This window comes from Aedes aegypti, unplaced genomic scaffold (genome assembly GCF_002204515.2).
Source record: "Aedes aegypti strain LVP_AGWG unplaced genomic scaffold, AaegL5.0 Primary Assembly AGWG_AaegL5_hic_scaff_2133_PBJ_arrow, whole genome shotgun sequence".
Lineage (NCBI taxonomy): Eukaryota > Metazoa > Arthropoda > Insecta > Diptera > Culicidae > Aedes > Aedes aegypti.
Genome location: NW_018735636.1, coordinates 1 through 19894, shown reverse-complemented (window position 1 = coordinate 19894; position 19894 = coordinate 1). Strand labels below are relative to the sequence as shown.

Genomic DNA, 19894 nt, shown 5'->3' with positions numbered 1-19894 from the left:
TCCTACAGTAAATGTTTCGTAATAGCTTTTCAATTATTCTTTCGCCGAAAATTCTTGTCTACCTCTATCCCAACAATCAATAAAATGCTGCGTCAATGACATCTACTCAACATGGTCCAGTACAGCATGCACATTTCCGACTGTTTCTGAGGAAGAGGCACAATGTTCAATGTTTGGCTGATTAATGCCCAAGCATGATGCTGCGTATCTGTCGCACGCACATTCCCTCCGGAAAGGGAAACAAACATTTCGCCTGTCATTCACCGTCACCGGAAGGACCCGTGCCGGCGAATAACGACACCCAACCGATGGACCGGACACCGAACAAGCCTCAATGAGTTTAGCTACGGCCATATTTCCACATATGCCGAAGCGTGCTTGCGGTCATGGCGGTCACTGCAGGCAGAAATTCTGCTTGCTAAGGCACGCCAATGCCCGCCGCACGCGTTCAGCGGTCGGGCAGCTGTTTTGGTGGCTAAAATCGAACCTCTAGGAACCTGTTCCCGCATAGCCAAGTGGACGGATCCATATAGGTAATACCTGCCGGCAAGTGTAATTGAGGGGTAACGCATATCGACACGGTAAAAGTGGCTTCTAGTAACCCATCCAATTGCAAATGCTGTGATTCTGGGGAGCCAATGGCCACTGAAAACCGACCTGCGATCGGGATTTTGTATACCTGGTACCCTCGTGTTGTTCCAAAGCCAATGAAGCAACTAAGTAGTAACTTTCAAAATGCAGAAATTACTTGTTCTGTATTAAACTTCCGTTTTCTGGGGAGATTCACCACCGCCAGAACCACTGCGCTGATTGTAGTGTGCGCAAAGCGAGGGTTTTTCCAACCTGTGCCACTATTAATCAAGCTTTTAAAAACTCAATTAAGGCAAACCTAATGTACCCAGTTGTCCTGAGAACTGTCAAGTTGGTTTGTCATCAAATTGAAGCTAAGATTTGATAGGATCATCACAAAAGAAATTGTAGTTATTCTGTAGAAAAAACGTCCGTGCCGTTCAACAAGGACAGCTTAATTAAAAATTCAGCTTTTCGATAGTCCATTGACAAATTTGCGCTTCAAATTCGATATGCATTTGGCAGAAACCTGAAACACACAATCGCAGATTGAACTGACAGAATGATTTTATCGACCACTCATTAGATTCGTTTTGACTTGACTTCTCGCACTCAGTCTGGTGGCGTCTTGTGATATTTACAACTAGACTAGAACTCTAACGTAGAAGATAAAAAAAGAAACAAGTTTCAGTAGCGCAAATTATCATATTTATACCGCTGTTGTTATTCTTTCGACAAAACTCTTCCACTCCAATAACTGTGAAACATTCATTGAGTGTTAAAAGATGTAGAGCTCATCTGATGAGCAGACAGCACCCACTCTATAACCCGGAAAGATTTTCTTTGTTATTGAAAAATTGAATAATTTTGCATACAATTTATGGTAAATCTTTCGAATTCAAATTAATCTTGTGATAAGCAAAGATCTGGGTAAACATCGCGAAAAAGGATTAGTTTGGGATTGTCGAGAATGGATGACTTTTTGCAAACAAGCGAAAGGAATGCAAATAAAATGATGTTAATTGATATTCGTGTGGACATGAGGAAATGATAAATAATATCTGCTACAGAGTTAACAGAAAGCTTGAAAAAATGTTCCAAAGTAAGATTTTTTATCCGGTAGGTGGTTTAATACTAGTATCTGACACTTTTCTTTTTGCAATTGAGCTGAATGTGAAAGCATGTTCCAATCCCAATCCAATCCCAATCCCAATCCCAAGAAGCCAGAAGCCAGAAGCCAGAAGCCAGAAGCCAGAAGCCAAAGCCAACATGAAATTTTCAGGCGAGAAGCCAGAAGCCAGAAGCCAGAAGCCAGAAGCCAGAAGCCAGAAGCCAGAAGCCAGAAGCCACAAGCCAGAAGCCAGAAGCCAGAAGCCAGAAGCCAGAAGCCAGAAGCCAGAAGCCAGAAGCCAGAAGCCAGAAGCCAGAAGCCAGAAGCCAGAAGCCAGAAGCCAGAAGCCAGAAGCCAGAAGCCAGAAAGCCAGAAGCCAGAAGCCAGAAGCCAGAAGCCAGAAGCCAGAAGCCAGAAGCCAGAAGCCAGAAGCCAGAAGCCAGAAGCCAGAAGCCAGAAGCCAGAAGCCAGAAGCCAGAAGCCAGAAGCCAGAAGCCAGAGGCCAGAAGCCAGAAGCCAGAAGGCAGTTGCCAATTCTTAGAATTCAGCGTTGCCAATAGTTTACGTTTCTTTCTGCCTCATGTCAGTTCACAAAGTAAATGCTTCTTGGAAGGTCATTTGAGTGTTGCTTTTGTCGTTTGGATTGTGAAAAAACACAGCCTCGCCGTCAACCCTAAACCATTCCTCTCCTCGTGCTTATGTGCAGTTCAGTAACGAAGAGCCACTTGGAAAGTAATAGCGGAACAGGGTTCGAAGCTCTTCCTGATATGATGCTATTTGAACCGAGCGCCAATCATTCAACCGTTTGAGGTGAAAACAATGTTCACTCTATCAGTCAGTGCTATTTCTACGATGCACAGTGATGCCATCCATAGGCCTAAAATCAAAAAAGAAATTGTTCTAGTTTTCCTTCACCTTTCCACGGATCAATTATGATCTCTAGCATGCGAAATCATAAAGTGTTACATGATTTTGTAGAATATTTATAATAAGGATATGATGATGGAATAGATTTCCATTAAAATTTGTGAAAAATCAAATGTCTTTATAAATCAAAATCAATGGAATTTTCAAACATTTATTCAAACATGAATTACAGAATCTTAGTCCATTACTTCTGGTTTTTTTAGAGCTACCTGATATCTAGAAGCTGTTATTAATGTAAGGATAAAAAAATGCTCACTTCATAGCTACGTCACTTTATTGGAGCATGTTTTTAAATATGTTCTTAATCACGTTTAATCAAACTTCAGTCATCAAATGATCATGTTTGAGCATGAAAATTAACCTGTTTTATGTTTTAGCTACAAGTATTTGCAAATAAGTTGGCATGCTGCCTTTGAAATTGTTAGTTTTTTTTCTAAAAGAGCACGAAAAAACTCTAATTCCCAAATTATGATTTTTAAGTTTTACAATTCATAAATTTGTCAGGTCATGGTATTATGACCACAAATTATGATTCCTGGAGTCATAATAATGATTCTTCATAAGCGTAACCTTCAGAGTGGCGACCATTTTTAAGTTGATTCACATTAAGGCTAAGTAGCCCGTCATTCGTTTTGGCAACAATGATGACTTTTCAGCTTGCATTTCAAAGTGATAAAACTCAGTCTTGATAGTTTATATTAACTTGAAAAAGTATCACTGTACGCGCTAACATGCGGAATGTATGCTGATACTTTTTTCAACTGTGTCAGTGCAAAACCAACTGATTTTCTTTGATTCGAATCGTGAGATGAATTACCAACAATCATCAACGACGCGTACAAATTTCAATGACGGCCTACTTCGCCTTGAGAGAAATATTTATTAATAAATAATAAGTTTTCATAAGATTTTATACAAAATAATTTATGACCGCTTCGTAGAACAAACGGAACCACTATGGCGATGTAATGATGGACTGAAGCACCTTTCGATTCTGTCCGGATGTCATGCCTTCATTTGAAGCCACATTCCTATGTAGGTTTCATTTCCTTTGCTGACTGTCTCGGTGCCAGCAATGTTGCAAATGAAAATTGACACGCCACTTTGTCGTTGCTCGATTTTTATTTGTGTGAGGTTTAGTATCGGGTTGACTCTTTTGTGCTCGGTCTCTTACTTATCCTGTTGATTTCTAGAGTTTGCTTTACAATAGAGTATACTTTGTAACGTCAGCTATTGAGTTCCATTGAGAATGATGAGGAAAATGACTATTGATTGTTGTAAACTTCAACGTAAGACCAATATGCCAATGCTGCATTATCTACAGTTGTTCGTGAAGATTTTGAGCTGTTTTTAATCTTTAGTAATCCCATTTCAAATAATTACGTCCTTTTCTAACTTCTATCATTAGCGAAAATAATATAGGCATGAGTGTTTGGTGAATGTACCTATATCATCAAATCTTCAACTCACCATGAAATCCCAGCCTGCCGTAAATTCCCCGGTCTTAAGGTCTGCTTACAATGTCAAACGTCGGCTGAGGCGCACACACAACCAATCTGTGGACTCTATTATCGACATGCTCCGACGGTAAATCTTGTTTCCAATCACCGGCATAATCCGGCCCTGGGAGGATGTGTTTCGCGAATCCTTGTTGATATGTAACCAGGCAGCGACCTTGGCACACGGGGCTTGCTTGAGAGCCGTTCTAACAAACACACCCGCACAGCTGTGCGCGCTAAACAGGCAATATTCCGCCAATAATCGCAGGTCATATCACCAGAAAGGGGCCAATAAATATGATAATTTAGAATTTATAAATGTGTTTTCTCTGGCGTAGAGAATAAGGTAGCTAGCATGCTTACGTCCCCAAGGGCCAATATGTGGTGTTTGTTGTAAGGGTGGGTTATGTGCGCGACGAAGATACCGTTTCCCAAATTGGAAACATCACCTCATTGCCCCCTGTCGTTGTCGACGTTGGCTCAAATCCAAAAGTCAACAAATTCTACGGGTTGTCGAAATATGTGCTTAATATGTGGGCGGAGTTGAAGTTGGAAGTTCTCTACCGCAGAACAACGCAATGATTAAACAAACAGGGCATTTGATGAAAGAAGCTTACAGTTGTTAAAAGTCATAATTTTTACATGGATGCCGATTATCCTGAAAGCCTTGGCTCATGAATCAAAACGGATCACTTTAGCAGATTTTCAACCTTTTCGCTTGCATTAAAATTCTACCTAACACGTTAAATAAATCAGCGTCATATTTTGTAGTAAAGTGGACGAAACTAAAAAAAAAGATTATTACATGCCAAACCCAAGAAGATTGTCGTTAGTGAATAGTATTGAATTTTTCCATTCAAAAGACTTAACTCAATTTAAGAATTTCGTTAAAAAAGTTACGTGAAAGAACAAAGTGCAGCAAGGTATTACTGTAGTCACTTTCAAATTTTATTCACTCAAAATTTGCGCCTCTCTCGAGAAATTCCTCGTAAAGGCATAGACATGACCACGATCGGGCAAAGCCTTTCCGAAGCACTCCAACATTTCCGGCACCCTTCGAACGTTTGACTGTAGTCCTCAAACGAAATCGACCCATCCCGATCGATGTCCATCGGTGCAGTATGATGTCCACCCCAAATCCTTGACTGCTTCTCCACTATCCTCGTCTGGGGTTTGATAAACGCACTTCTCAAACAGCAGCATCATGTGGTCCCGTCGAATCATCCCCTCTCCTGGATGTCGTACACCTTGAAACAGTACTGACTTTTCTCCCTCAAAGGTTCCCGCAGAAACAGCGACAACGTGTGGACCCAAGTTTCCATCGTAACGTACGAAGTTGCGCCCTTGTCAAGGGCGGCGAAAATCCTCCCGAGCATAACGGTATCTGCCATGCCGAACGCCGTGTCAAACACCGTAGTGAACTGCTGCCGGCTTATGTAGTTGGGCGCTTGAGATCCACTTCGAGTTGCGTCATATTCGTCCTTGAGCAGTTTGTAATACAGCAGCAGAACGATCTCGAGCTCACGAGCCGTGAAGTGGGTTTTTTTGTGCAGTTGCTAACAAGGCCACTGATTTTGCTGAGGAAGCGAATCTCTTCGCTCGAATCGAGGGTAAGGTCCAAGGACATGGTTTATTTTTTTTGGGTTTTCACCTGCAAATGTGCAGTCGAGGTTTGGACTGTTAATGATTTTTAGAAAATATCGTCGGCTCCTTTGATAAAGGGTTGTCGATTTTTTCCTGAATTCTAGGACAGAAACATGGGTTGGGTGACAAAACGTCGAAAGTCAAAATGTCGAATGCCAAACGTCGAAAGGACAAATCGTCGAAGGGGACAAACATTGACATGCAATTTTCAGCGCAGTTCAGAAATAACATGAATTTCACTTATTGGAAAATCAGAAGAATTGAAAAACAAGATTTTTAAATATATGAAAAACCGAATTTAGGATATACATTTAATTCACTAGAGTTTGTAACCTTTGACAGATTCTTATTTCGACCTCAACTGTAAGGCCGTTTTAGTGTCATTTATTTTTAAGTTATTTATAAACTTGTGTGGTTTATCAAATAAAACACTTTTGATGCAAAGAGTACATATCTCGAAGTATTTTCATTTAAAAATTATTTTGAATTCAAGACATTTATTGTTTTTGTCAAAATTGCAGATTTGCAATCACTCAAAAATTTGATTATGAAAAGCTCTGAATTTGAAGTTGCGGTGAAAATTTCACTAGACTGAAGCCGAGATCCTGTCTCCTACTTGACCATTTGTGTGGAATATTGGCCAATGTGTACTTTATTCCGTCCAGTATTGTATATTCTTTTTCCAATGTTAACATCGTGAAACTGTAATTTTTATCTGGTCTCGGAAGCGATAGTTAGAAATAAATTGAAAATTTGGCTCGGAATTCATCAAGTTTTTAAGTATGGATTACTATACTTCAATATTAAAAAACATACTGGGTATGATGAAGGATACCTGTTTCCCAAAAAGCTAAATAAAAAATTAACTATTCCTACTCGAAGAAGAACGAGTCAATTTCTGAAGAATAAAGAATTAACTAATTATCAAAAATCCAGTTGTTAATTTAACGAAATTTATGCCAATAATTTGTCAAAAGAATGAGTGTATTGTTAAGAGAATAAATAATAATATACTTTTTATCAATAGAAGGAAATCAATTCACTTTAAAGGTGCTGCAACGATTTAAAAATTATATTCAACTGAATAATATTCACAAAAAAAAATAAATAAAAAAAACATTGAAGCCTTAATCGTATTATAAATAAAAATGGGAAATGCTGTTTGTATGTCACGAAAGTGGCTCACGACGAGGCAGACGGATTTGTATGGATTTGATTTCTCACATTTTTGTTCGTCAAGGGTTCCGACGTGATTTCTGTTGTATAAAAGTTCCAGGATGTTTACCCGAAAAAAGTATGAAAAACGGAGCATCTGAACGAACTGTCATTGTTGGATGGGACGATTTCATAGCCGGTTCTTCAACAGCCTACTAATGGCCAAGACGGAAGTTTTGCCGGGACGCACTAGTATGAGAATAAAAACAAATTAAACTTAGGCAAAATGCTTACGTCAGCTCTTAATATAGAAATATTCCACATTTTGATGCATCCGGTGGAAAACAAGATTTTGTTTGCCCACGTAAATTAGAAAAAAATAAGAAATATAGTGAACTGCTTTCGGGATTCATTTCCTCTGTCGTTGTATGAGTCTGGTTTAGCGAAAAAATGCTAAGGCAGCGTTCGTTTATTACGTAACGCTACGTAACGTGACAAATTTTAATTTTTTGTATGAGCCGTAACGCTTGAGCCTACTCCCCCTCCCCCTAGAGCGTTACGTAATTTGTGGATGCCGCCTTAACGACTTGGTCTTCTTCATACTTTTATAATTGTTACTTCTATTGTAAATTTTGCTGTTTATCGAACGCGATGATTTGTAATCGTCGCCGGTGAAACCATCGCCAAAATCGTCGCCAGCCAACCAGCCTCTGTGAATATGACGTTTCACCAGTCTTACCAACATAACGGCACATCACCTGCTTTGATTTGTTTGCTGGCGACGATTTGGTTGGTTTGTTCGAAAGTTGGCGGCGCGTTTTGTTGCCCATGCAACAGACAATATTGTCTGTTTCATGGACATCAACTTTCAAGCAGGCCACACAAATCTTCGCCAGCAAACAAATCAAAGGAAGTGATGTGCCGTGGTGTTGGTAAGACTGGTGAAACGTCAAAATCGCAACGGCTTGGGTTGGATGGTGACGATTTGGGTTCATTCCCCTCCTTCCGCCACGTAACAGCTTTTATAGGGAAAATTTATATGTGGACCATAACACTATGTAAGACCCCCTTCCTCCTCCTATTACGTTACGTATATTATAATATTATAATATTTAACCGATCCCTTATGGCCTTGACAACATGAAAGCTATCACGGAGAACCGAAACAACTCAATTTAAGATAAAAAGTACTCACAATGAAGTACTTCTCCATCACTACTCTTTTGGATATTATTTTATACTGACTTCTAAATACATTTAACTCAAACTGGAGGTACATTCGAAACTAATTATTTTTGAGTTATTTGACAGTTGTCTCTGATAGCGTCCAATTTTTATTTTGTTTTGCTTCGCATTCTGAGAAAGTACCCAAAAGCAAGTATTGATCCAGTACTTGGTTTTGGATGAAAATTTTTATTTGTGCGTCGTAGTAAGTTTGGTTGTCGGTTGAATGCAGGCGCGCACCGGGTAAGTCATTTTTTAACGATTTCTAAATAAATTTCCATGATAATCACATAATCTTCTATATTCAACAGATGCGTGAAAACCTAGCTGCCACCCTGGGACGATTATTCAGGGATCAATTTGGACTGATCATTGGTAAGTTTGTTATTTTATTTTATCTACGCCATGAGATATTTAACCTCAATCTTTCCCAACCTTACAGCCTCCTAACGATGGTTGTAGTCGAAGCAGGAATGTCCTGCCGGTAAACCCGAAACAACGGGAGCTCTGCTCGAAAACGGAAGGCCGGGAGCAGATTTGAACAACTGTGCCAGCATTCAAATGATGAAAATTGCACATATTTTGTATGGTATAAAAGATCAAATAAAATGTAGTTAGTGTAGTTGTTGTGGAGCTCAGAATCGTTGTTGGCAAGCGGGAGCCCCACGAAAAACCTTTCATTCCATTCTGACGTTACTATAGGAGTGAGGCGTCAAAGTTGTGCCATGCCTACTAGATCGTTTGATGTTCGATCCGCTGCTACATTCTCGGATATCTTTCAACAGGCTTTTGATTGTCAGCCATCATAACAGGGTTGGATGACAAGATCTATGACAATGTTCATTCAGTACCACACATCCTCCCTCTTCTCAGGAAAAAAAGTTTTAAGTGATGAGTTTTCACATCGTTTTCGTCATCACGAAAGCTTTTAGGAATTCAGGATACATCTTTCACATCGCTAAGAACTTCCCCGATGTATACTGTCTCATATCTCAACTGTTCACTTGTACATGCGACTTGGAAACATTTTTCCGCTGTAGGATACGGTGTTGAACTTATTGATCGGTTGAATGTCGTTCCATTCATTAGAAACGGCAAGCTTATTCTATGCAATGACATCTCTAAGGCGAACTAATTTTGGACAAAATATTGCTATTAATAAACTGACATATACATGTTGAACAGAGTAGCATCAGCGTTTGACTCTCATCTTGTTGTACATTCAAACCACCTTACTTTCACGGAAATACTCACTCGAAGACTTGTTTGGCTGTTGTTACTTGTTTTGATATAACATACCTTGATCTGCTAAGTTACTAGACATCATTGGGCTTACATATGTTATTCTATAGATACATTTTCGACCGCCAGTCGCGCATGCATGTGAGCATCACTTTTATTAGGAACCAATTTGTGACCACTAGTCGCGATAGCAAGTGTACACCACCATTGCTTAGAGCAAATATACGACCACTAGTCGAGCTTAAAACATCAATAATACTTGATAGGAACAAGTATACGACCACCAGTCGAGTTAACAACATTAATAGCAGTTACTAAGAACAAGTATGCGACCACCAGTCGAGGTAGCAAGTGTACACCACCATTGCTTAGAACAAATATACGACCACTAGTCGAGCTTAAAACATCAATAATACTTGATAGGAAGAAGTATTCGACCACCAGTCGAGTTAACAACATTAATAGCAGTTACTAAGAACAAGTATGCGACCACCAGTCGAGGTAGCAAGTGTACACCACCATTGCTTAGAACAAATATACGACCACTAGTCGAGCTTAAAACATCAATAATACTTGATAGGAAGAAGTATACTACCACCAGTCGAGTTAACAACATTAATAGCAGTTACTAAGAACAAGTATGCGACCACCAGTCGCGGTAGCAAGTGTACACCACCATTGCTTAGAACAAATATACGACCACTAGTCGAGCTTAAAACATCAATAATACTTGATAGGAAGAAGTATACGACCACCAGCCGAGTTAACAACATTAATAGCAGTTACTAAGAACAAGTATGCGACCACCAGTCGAGGTAGCAAGTGTACACCACCATTGCTTAGAACAAATATACGACCACCAGTCGAGCTTACAACATCAATAATACTTGCTAAGAACAAGCATACGACCACCAGTCGAGTTAACAACATTAATAGCAGTTACTAAGAACAAGTATGCGACCACCAGTCGAGGTAGCAAGTGTACACCACCATTGCATAGAACAAATATACGACCACCAGTCGAGCTTACAACATCAATAATACTTGCTAGGAACAAGTATTCGACCATCAGTCGAGTTAACAACATCAATAGCAGTTACTAAGAACAAGTATGCGACCCCCAGTCGCGGTAGCAAGTATCGCTTAGAACAAATATGCGACCACCAGTCGCTCTTGCAATATCAATATTGCTTATATGATTACAGGAAATAGTTTGCGTTTGATTGATAGGAACAAGTTTGCGACCACCAGTCGCTCTAAGGACATATTCATTTCCATCATCTGTCGCGTTAAAGACATTACTTTTTTTTTATTGCAACCACCAGTCGCTTTTAGGGACATTTTTTCCATTGCAATCACCAATAGTGGCAAGATTTTTTTATTGCAACCACCAGTCACGTTAAGGACATTTTTTTTTGCATTCCAAACACCAGTTGTGTTAAGGACATTTTTTTTTCATTGCAACCACCAGTCGCGTTGAGGACATTTTTTTTTGCGTTCAAACATGTTTTTTTTTTAACATGGCATTTATTTAGAAAACAATAATGAATTAAGCAGGTTTCAATAGTTTGGATTTCACCGGTTATCGACACAAAATTCAAAAAAAATCACCGATTCAGTATGCTCCACACTTAACTTGTTCGGTAAACATTACTGGATACACAATGTACTGAAGCAAATAGGAAAGAAAACAATAATGTGCACTATTGGACAAATTTGACCAAAACATCGATAATACTGAATCGATTCAAATTCGATACGTCGCGACGAATCGATTCGTTTATTAAATTGAATCTCTTGTATCGATTCGATTTTTCCTCTCTAAAGCAAATTTAAAAGAACAAAATAAGACCAAATCCCTTGCATTAGGGTTTCATATTGCTTCAACATCAAAAAATCGATTAATTGGAACGAAAAATCTACTTTTGGAACATCAATTCAAAAACGGTAATGACTAGGAAAATTTGCACGCATTATCATTTTTCACTCTATCTTACTTTATTAGAAATGTGTGTATTATTACAGAAGAAACATTAAAATGATCACATACAACCAAAGCGAAGTTTTATTATTGTGAATATAGAAATTTGCAGAGTTGATAAATGTTACGGGAGTTTTTTTTTGTACGATTGAAATTACTAGTTGATAAGTTATACAAATTGATTAATATTCAAGAAAACCACTAATAGAGCAACACTTCACTTCTCTTTTGCAAAATCATATTATCATACAGATTATACTTATTATACAAATTATACTTTATTATACGATATTTTTTTTTTTTTATACACATGTTGCACGGATATGTTCAATTGCCTTCTGCAAAAAAAATAGTTCAGTTCCTAACGTTATTCTTTTTCCGTTCAACTTATGCAGAAAATAGGTCCCTGATAAAAGCAAAGTGCGCACTTCATAACTTATGAATCAGCTCGAAATAAACATAATCTTTGAATTGGATAAAACAGATGAAACACTTCCGCCATTTTTTTTTACATTCAAATATTTTCATCGCAGCAATCTGTTTGAATTCTAAAGCAAAACAAAATATTCACTTCAAAGCCTGCATCGCTCAACTCAAATAGTTGAGGTGATGCTGGTGTTCAATAAGAGCAACAACAAGAACAGATAGAAACATTACTGCTTCAACGAGTAGTAAAGCGACTAATATTACTGTTTGCGTTTGACGTGCAAATCTATTCTAACTTGGCTTCAAATGCAGTAACACAAAGTAACCAAAGGATACTTAGCAACCATAGTCCATATAACCGCCAACCTATCAATGAAAATCAATCTTTGACTTCGCTTTCGTTGTTGAAAATCTTACCGCGTTTGGTGCTCCCACATTTGATATGTGCGCTTCAAACGCACACAGAAATACATATTCATGAAATATTTCCTCTTCAATTAGTTTTCTCTTATTCATAGAAAATACCACATTGCTGTTTACTTACAGATATATGCCTTTTTTATCAGCTTCAAACTTCCCTCCACAATCACTCTGAACACTTATTTTCACACGCGGTTTAAGAAGTATCGACACAAACACATTTTCTAGTGGACACTCCCGCTTGCTAACGAATCCAGGCTCTCCAGGAACATGAAAATGTATTAAAAATTCTGGCAGGTTCGCCAAATGTGGAGCTCAGAATCGTTGTTGGCAAGCGGGAGCCCCACGAAAAACCTTTCATTCCATTCTGACGTTACTATAGGAGTGAGGCGTCAAAGTTGTGCCATGCCTACTAGATCGTTTGATGTTCGATCCGCTGCTACATTCTCGGATATCTTTCAACAGGCTTTTGATTGTCAGCCATCATAACAGGGTTGGATGACAAGATCTATGACAATGTTCATTCAGTACCACACAGTTGTGTATATGTTTTGGAAATAATTAAAAACAAAGAAATTACCTACATATTTCATTATTAAAAAAATCAGCTTCAACACAACTCTCGGTATAGGGTACTTTTGATTCAAAATCCAGTTATTGCAATACAGTTAAAATCACTCAAATCAATGTATTAGTGGAATGACTCAGCATTGAGTACTTTACTAACAAATCAATTTTGAATTATTCCACTTAGCTGTCAAGATGAGTGAAAAAGTCTTAATTTGGAGTTGTTTCGGTTCTCCGTGTAGTGCTTTTTTGGGATAAGGAAAATGACAAAATCAATTGTAAAGAATCGTAATATTGATTTTTCTTGCTAGTATTTTTTTAAATACAGTTAATCAATATCGAGTTAGAGAACCATAGTAAAAGTTGGTTTTCATGGCTTCCTCGATGGTCCCTTGGATTGCATTTGCATTGTTTTTGTGTTCTGTAACTCGATCCCTCCCTAACTCGAAGGTCCCTTCAATATCGAGTTATGGAGAGTTGGCTGTAATGGTAAAAATAAATAAGGAACAAAAAAAAAATAAAAATGAAAAATAAGTTATTTTTTTTTTAACTATAGTTGTTAAACTTTTTTCAATCGTCCTCTGGATCATTATTTGACTTGTTTTTTACTTTAAAAAATGAAAAAAACCTAACTGATGTCGAAAAATTGATGAATCTTTTTTTCTCCCCTTCAAAATTTTTGGATTTTTAAAAGAAAATTAATATAAACATAAAAGAAAATTAATATTTGTATCAGCCTAATTTCACGTTTGAGCGGTGCCGGAATCACTTCTTGCCATGGTCACGTAAATAATACGGCACCGCTCAAACGTCAAATAGTAAACTCGTGCATCGGTCTATTTTTAATTATACTGGGGCATCAATAAACTATGATATTCGCCTGGATGATAATGATGAATTTTGTTTATATATTGACCAGTGAATCAATTGTCAAGTTTGCAACAATGTTGCCTCCTGTGTTCGTTATAACAATTTTTTTTTTAATTGTATCACAATCCAAAAAGTTGGGACAAACGAGTGTGAGTGTGCTCGCTTTTGTTTTTGTGTGTGTCTGTTTCGATGATCCATTGATATTGGCGTAATTGTAGCATATTCTTTTTTGTGCTTAGTATACAGAACTTTCGAGTCCCGTGTGTGGTACACAGAAAAATAAATTGGCAACTAGTGTACTAATTATCACTACGATGATAAAACTCATAAGAATATACGTTATATATATGTTTTATGTTTATAAGAATTGTCCAAATGTCGTTAGGCTTGAAAACTATTTTGCTGAATGCGGACAGGACGAAAAGATTGTCATGTCGAAAAAAAAATCATCAAGTTGCAAGGTCAGTTTGGTGGAGAATAAGCAATCCGAGCTATCACTTTCAATATGGTTTTCATTACTTTTATGCACTGCGTGAATGGAAACCAGCACATCAATAAATACCTGTTTCTTATGGAAACTAGAGGCTAGAGACGCATGTGAAGACGAAAACAATCACTGCTTAGTACCCAAACTATACATGGAAAGACGAATCGAGTTTGTTGCCTAACACGGATTCAGGTACCACCTGTTCCTTGTAGCAAGTTTCCACGAATTGAACATGATTCCGTTTTTTTTCATCCTACACGATACCAAAGTTCTTGCATTTTCTTTAGAGGTTAGAATTACCTTGAAGCAGTCATCTTTACCAAAGGAAATGCTTCTGACCTTGTTAGATTCGTTTCACATGAAGAAGAAAGCGGATGATACATCATTACCGTAATCCGGGATAACATGACCATTTGTTTTCCATATGCTCACTTCCCTCTAAAAATGCAATTGCAATATTCATCTGTTTTCGGAAAATTGGAATTTATACATAAACAAACTAAACATACCTGATCAATGTTACCCGCTGATAAAATGTTACCCCCGTTTATACGGTAAACTGTTTCTCGCAACTTTTCTTTACTGGTTTGCTGTTCATGTACATAATATATTACTCTTCCAAAGAGATAATTAGGCTTAGACAACGGAAATTGTTGTTGAGTAAAAAAAGACGAATGGACCAAGTTGTGCTTGACCTCGAAGTACAGAACAAATAACACGTAGCAGTTCAGAATTTAGTTAGAATGACGCTTGATTTAACCGTCGCATTATAATGAGAACAACAACCTCGCTTAAATTTACTATAACCAGACCTTGTCTAATCATATAATGCAGGGCCTTACCCCTGAAATTTTATCAGAAAAAAACGTTACTACTTGTTCGAGAATTCTTTTTGAAAGTCCGCTCGAAGCGGCACTTTGCACTTTTTCATATTGGGAACTGATGAGTCTCTGGGATTTAAATATATGGCTCGTCGTGAATTGTATACATCATTGCACAGCAAGAGCTTGATTTGCAATAGGTTAGTCATAATTTGGGTTCTTCCTTTTTTCCAATTCCAGAATTTGGGTTTCTAAGGTTTGGCAATTGAAGCATACTCGGTGAAGCTAAACAACATTAATAGATTTCCATCTCAATAACGCTGTTAAGATCATTTCTATACTTCTTATGTATTTTATTACAAATCGTTCCTGATGCCGGATCTGGCCTGCCTCAGAACAACCCTATAATCTTATTGCACTACTTCCTTGTAAATAAACCGTGTGAGCGCCCTGGCTGCAGTGAAAAACGTTTTTGCATTCCGTCATTGTGGAATTGTCGTATAGTAGGTATGCTTGCCTGTTTTACTGGCTTGCAAGGAAGTGTGCTGAATTGTCTTGCCATCCGACACTCAAATTTGACTCACTTGCAGATGCGAGAAATCCAGATCATATCCGCGGACATGCTCAGATGCTTGGGTTGGCTGGTCTAGGAAGGGAAAGTTCTGGAATTCCACGTATGCGGGGCAGTTCGTGGCATTCTCCGACCCGAAAAATGAGGGCATCGAAGAGGTCGGAAACACTTTTGTGCCCACAAAATCTTTGCAGATGTGTGGAGGTACTTGCGATGAACGTGGTGGATCACTATTAGTCTGTAAGGCTTGGAAGTTTGATCGTTTTTTGACTATTTGATTGTTACGAAATGAAACCAGGTTTGAGTTCCTTCATTGCCGGGTAATTGTATGTTCTTCCTTACAGTCTCTTCGAAGTATTTACCTTCACCACGAGAAAATTTTAAGTTTTCTCTCTACATATTTATCCACCCATTTCCAGTCAGACGGAGATCACCAATTGCAAGTGCACAATTATGTTTCTGCAAAATGCCATCTCAGCAATCTATTTAAAAAGTTTTACTTTGACGATTTCTGCAGCCACTGTTGTGCGCTTATCCATAGGTTTGAGAGTTTCAATCGTCGTAATCTGTGTCTCTTAAAATATCGGGTTGAAAGTTTTTCCATTTGCAATGTTTTGGCGGGCCAGGAATCATATTTGTCGCTCTTGTAAACTGTAGTGATATAAGCGTCGAATACACGAATGCGATACGCACTAGATGTGAAACGTCGACTTTGTTGCCATCCGTATAGCGAGAAGGAAAATTGCCCTTATCGTGTGGCCGCGCCAATCGAACTTGACATGGCACGCCATCGTTTTCGAGATAAATAGTGCAAATTATGCTTCCTTTGTAAGCTGATCAAGGGATACAGTCGGGAAACTCGTTATAACTGGTGCACAACTTTACTAAAAGCGACAGGCAGAAGTGCATCGTCACTCTATTAGCGGATTGACTCTCAACATCTCTCACAGGTCCCTTGCAAACTGAATTTCCTATATAAGACCTTTCCAAATATTACGCCGACCTTTATGGCCAACCTTCGTACATACATACAATCGGACTTCTGTCTATTTACGGAGACCCGTTGCAGTCGTTTTTATTAACGGGAGCTACGACCGTGAAAATTCGTTTTTCACGTAGCGGTATATTTCGATACCGTTGCTAAAAAAAAGTTTGGTGCACGCTTTCAATTTCGCAACCTAGCTCAAATACCAGTTCTGAGACACGCTTCCCCTGCTTCGACGTTTCATGCAAAAATAAGGATTTTGGTGAAAACAAAAATGCTATGGAAACTTTTTTTGCCACGTGCCCTCGCTGTCCGTGTTAAAAAAAAGGCAAACCGTGCCAAAACAGAATTCGGCGTGTATGTTTTACTTGCTTATTTGTCATTATATTCAGTTTCCACTTTTGTGACTTGATTATGCCACTTGGTTATCATTCCGTTTCCACTTTTGCTTTGATGCTGTGTCTCGTTATGAGGAACTCAACCAGAATCTAAAATTTCGTCACTATTTTGTGGGTGTTGGTCAAATATCGCGGACGGAATGGGCGCGAAGGATCTGATAAGTATGGGAATCATAAAGAATCTTCTCATAGATTGCAATGATTGTTAGGTGATACTTCTCTGGCGCGTAGCACGGATTTCCATTTAGAAAATGATTGAACATGACCTTAAGTGTAATTTGCCACTGTTACCATGGTACAGCATTTCTGGGTTTTATTGAGTGATATCAATCGTGCTAACATCTCAAAAAATGTAACCATATAAGTTGCGTTGAGTATTCTAAAAGATTAATGTATTTTCACAGCAACCTAACTACAAATGCATCCTAATTTTTACAATCACATAACTGACAGTTTGGAAATCAGGCAGGAAATCCTTTCCCATTTAAAATTGTTGCTTATCCAGTTTCCGAAACTATGGCTGGCGTTCGCCTAATGACGCATAATAGGCTCAATTGTTGAGCATAATTTTTCCTCGTGGATAGTTTTCGGAGCGTAACGAGCTTTACTACTAAAAAGACCACCCACAATACAACTGTGTTGGAAACTGCACCCAATTGTTCCATCTGTGGAGTTAAACTGGTGGTTTAGCAGCTGTTTTGTTAGAGGAAATCGTTGGCATTGGCATTCGGCACAAAGAGGAACGTCGTTTTTTTGGTTTTGCCTAATTATAGCTGGGCAATTAAATTTTAACTCGTGCCAAGTAGCCGAAAGTATGCCGATGGAACTGAGAATATGTGTGAACTGGTTCGTTTAGTATTCGAGTTGAACTTTTCTGCTGATTTCCAGATAAAAAATATGCTGCAGTATAAACTTACCGCAGATTTCGCCATTATTTAAAACACATTTTACTATGTTTCCGTATGGCTGTAATGTTTAGGTGTCAGTCGTCAATTTTGATCACAATGTTTTTTTTTGTTATAAAATTTCATCAAATTTCAATTTTCATTTTTTTTTACACAAAATTGTTGGTTTGGAAATTACGGGTTTTGTCCAGATTGATCGCGAGAGAGCAGGTATAAGGTAATGCCGCTAGAGATCCAAACATAACTTTGTGAGGCCCTTGATAGCCTGTAGCGGTAAACGCGCCAGCTATTCAGCAATACCAAAATGAGAGTCGTAGATTCGAATTCCCACCAGTCGTAGAGCCTCAAAAAAATGTCAATCGGCAAAAAAAAACTCTATATTTCATAAGAACACTAAGCTGAGAAGCAAAGCCTCTGTCTAATTCATTTCAGAAAGGAGGTTACGAGTTTTAATATCATTGTCCTACAGCATGTGCTTGGATTTTGGTCCTTCGATTGCTTTGGCTTAATCAAAGCTGCCGATCACCAATCACATCTGCCTAAGCTGCTCAGCGTGATTTAATTTCGCACTGAGCTCCCTTTTGTCGGTCTGTAGGAGACAACGCGTTGCAACTGTATTAATTTTGAATTAGAACCGTGGCAGAAGTGTTTCGCAAGAAAACGCTCAGAAAAATCCTCTCACGATGCTGCTATTGAAACAGCGGATTAAGCTGCCAAAATTGTGTTGTTTTGCGTGTGCACAATCTTGACGCAGCCAAAAGAAGAAACGACTTTGCTTGGGCGCAAAATTGTGTCGCTGTCTGAACTGCGTTTGCAAGACGTTTAGACAAAAATGTAGAGATCCACGCAGGGAGGTACTGTAAAGAAAACGTGGATTCTACGTTTCGGTAAAATGTTGTCGGTCTTAGCTGAAATGAAGCTTTGCTTTTGGTGTTAGAATGGTAAGTTATAGATGGACTATTTTCCGACGAAATAGAGGGCGCAAAATAAATTAATTTAACAAACTATAAGGGCATACGAGTCAGGTTCGATTTACACTGCGGAACACGGTTTTATCTCAAGTACCAAAATACCACTGTTTGCATTAAATAAGGCATTGCTGAACCATTGACATTTTCAGAAGTATCATAGCACGTCTTATTTTTGAATATTGGCTGTTAAAATACTTAAATTTGACTATTTCAGTCAACTTGCATGCCAAGTTTTACCAGCTTGTATTGGCAATTTATTTGCTTAATTTGCCTCAGGAACTCAAACTTCATGTGTATTAAAATTACTTATCAACAAAGTTACTTTGGAAGTAATTTACTTCCAAAACGACAACGAAACGAACTTTTTATCCAGGCCTGCTAGTACTCCAGATGTTAAAAGATTCAAAACTGTTAACCCTTGCTGTTGATTAAAATAATTTAAAATTATCGGTGTTTTAATGCGAAATTAACACATTTTTTAACTACGTGGGTTGCAATTTTCTTGTCAATTTGGTGAAACATGTTTTTAATTGCTCTGTTTGATCAGAATAACAGAGCTAAAAAAATAGCTTTATTTTTACGCCTGACTTTACTTTTGAGACTATATTACTTATTGAATGAAACAAGCTTTAATGTAGAAATGCATTGGTGGTTAACTCTCAAAGCTCCGGGACAGACCTTTATTTTCAATTACGATTGGTGACCAGAAACAAATAAGTTTAACGAAATGCGGTTTTCACTATGATTCGATGGGGATGAGTTAGACTTCCTGCGGTGGGTTTTTTTCCAAACCAGAGTTTCAAGGTCTGGAACCATGTTTTACACCGGAAATAGTTGTTCCCTAGATCACATGTTTTACAACTTTAACAAACAAAACAAATTCAAACAGAAAGGTTTCAACGTTTTTAGACATTATGTGTCGGACCATGGCAATAATACATCAATTTGGCTTATTTTCTTGCATGAGACGAAATCCGAAAACCTGGTTCCGGAGTACGCGGTCAAGAAAAACACTGTGTAAATTTATCCCAAAGACAATGCGGCTACTTGAACTCATTGAAATCATCTCAGAAACCAATTGGCACGGCATTCAACTCTCAATATTGATCTCTCTTTCTGG

At 38.3% G+C, this 19894-nt stretch overlaps 1 pseudogene; it reads right to left on the bottom strand.

Annotated features, from left to right (window-relative positions):
* Nucleotides 1-5055: 5055 nt before the first annotated feature.
* LOC5566676 lies at nt 5056-5775 on the bottom strand (annotated as a pseudogene).
* Between the last annotated feature and the right edge of the window lie 14119 nt (nt 5776-19894).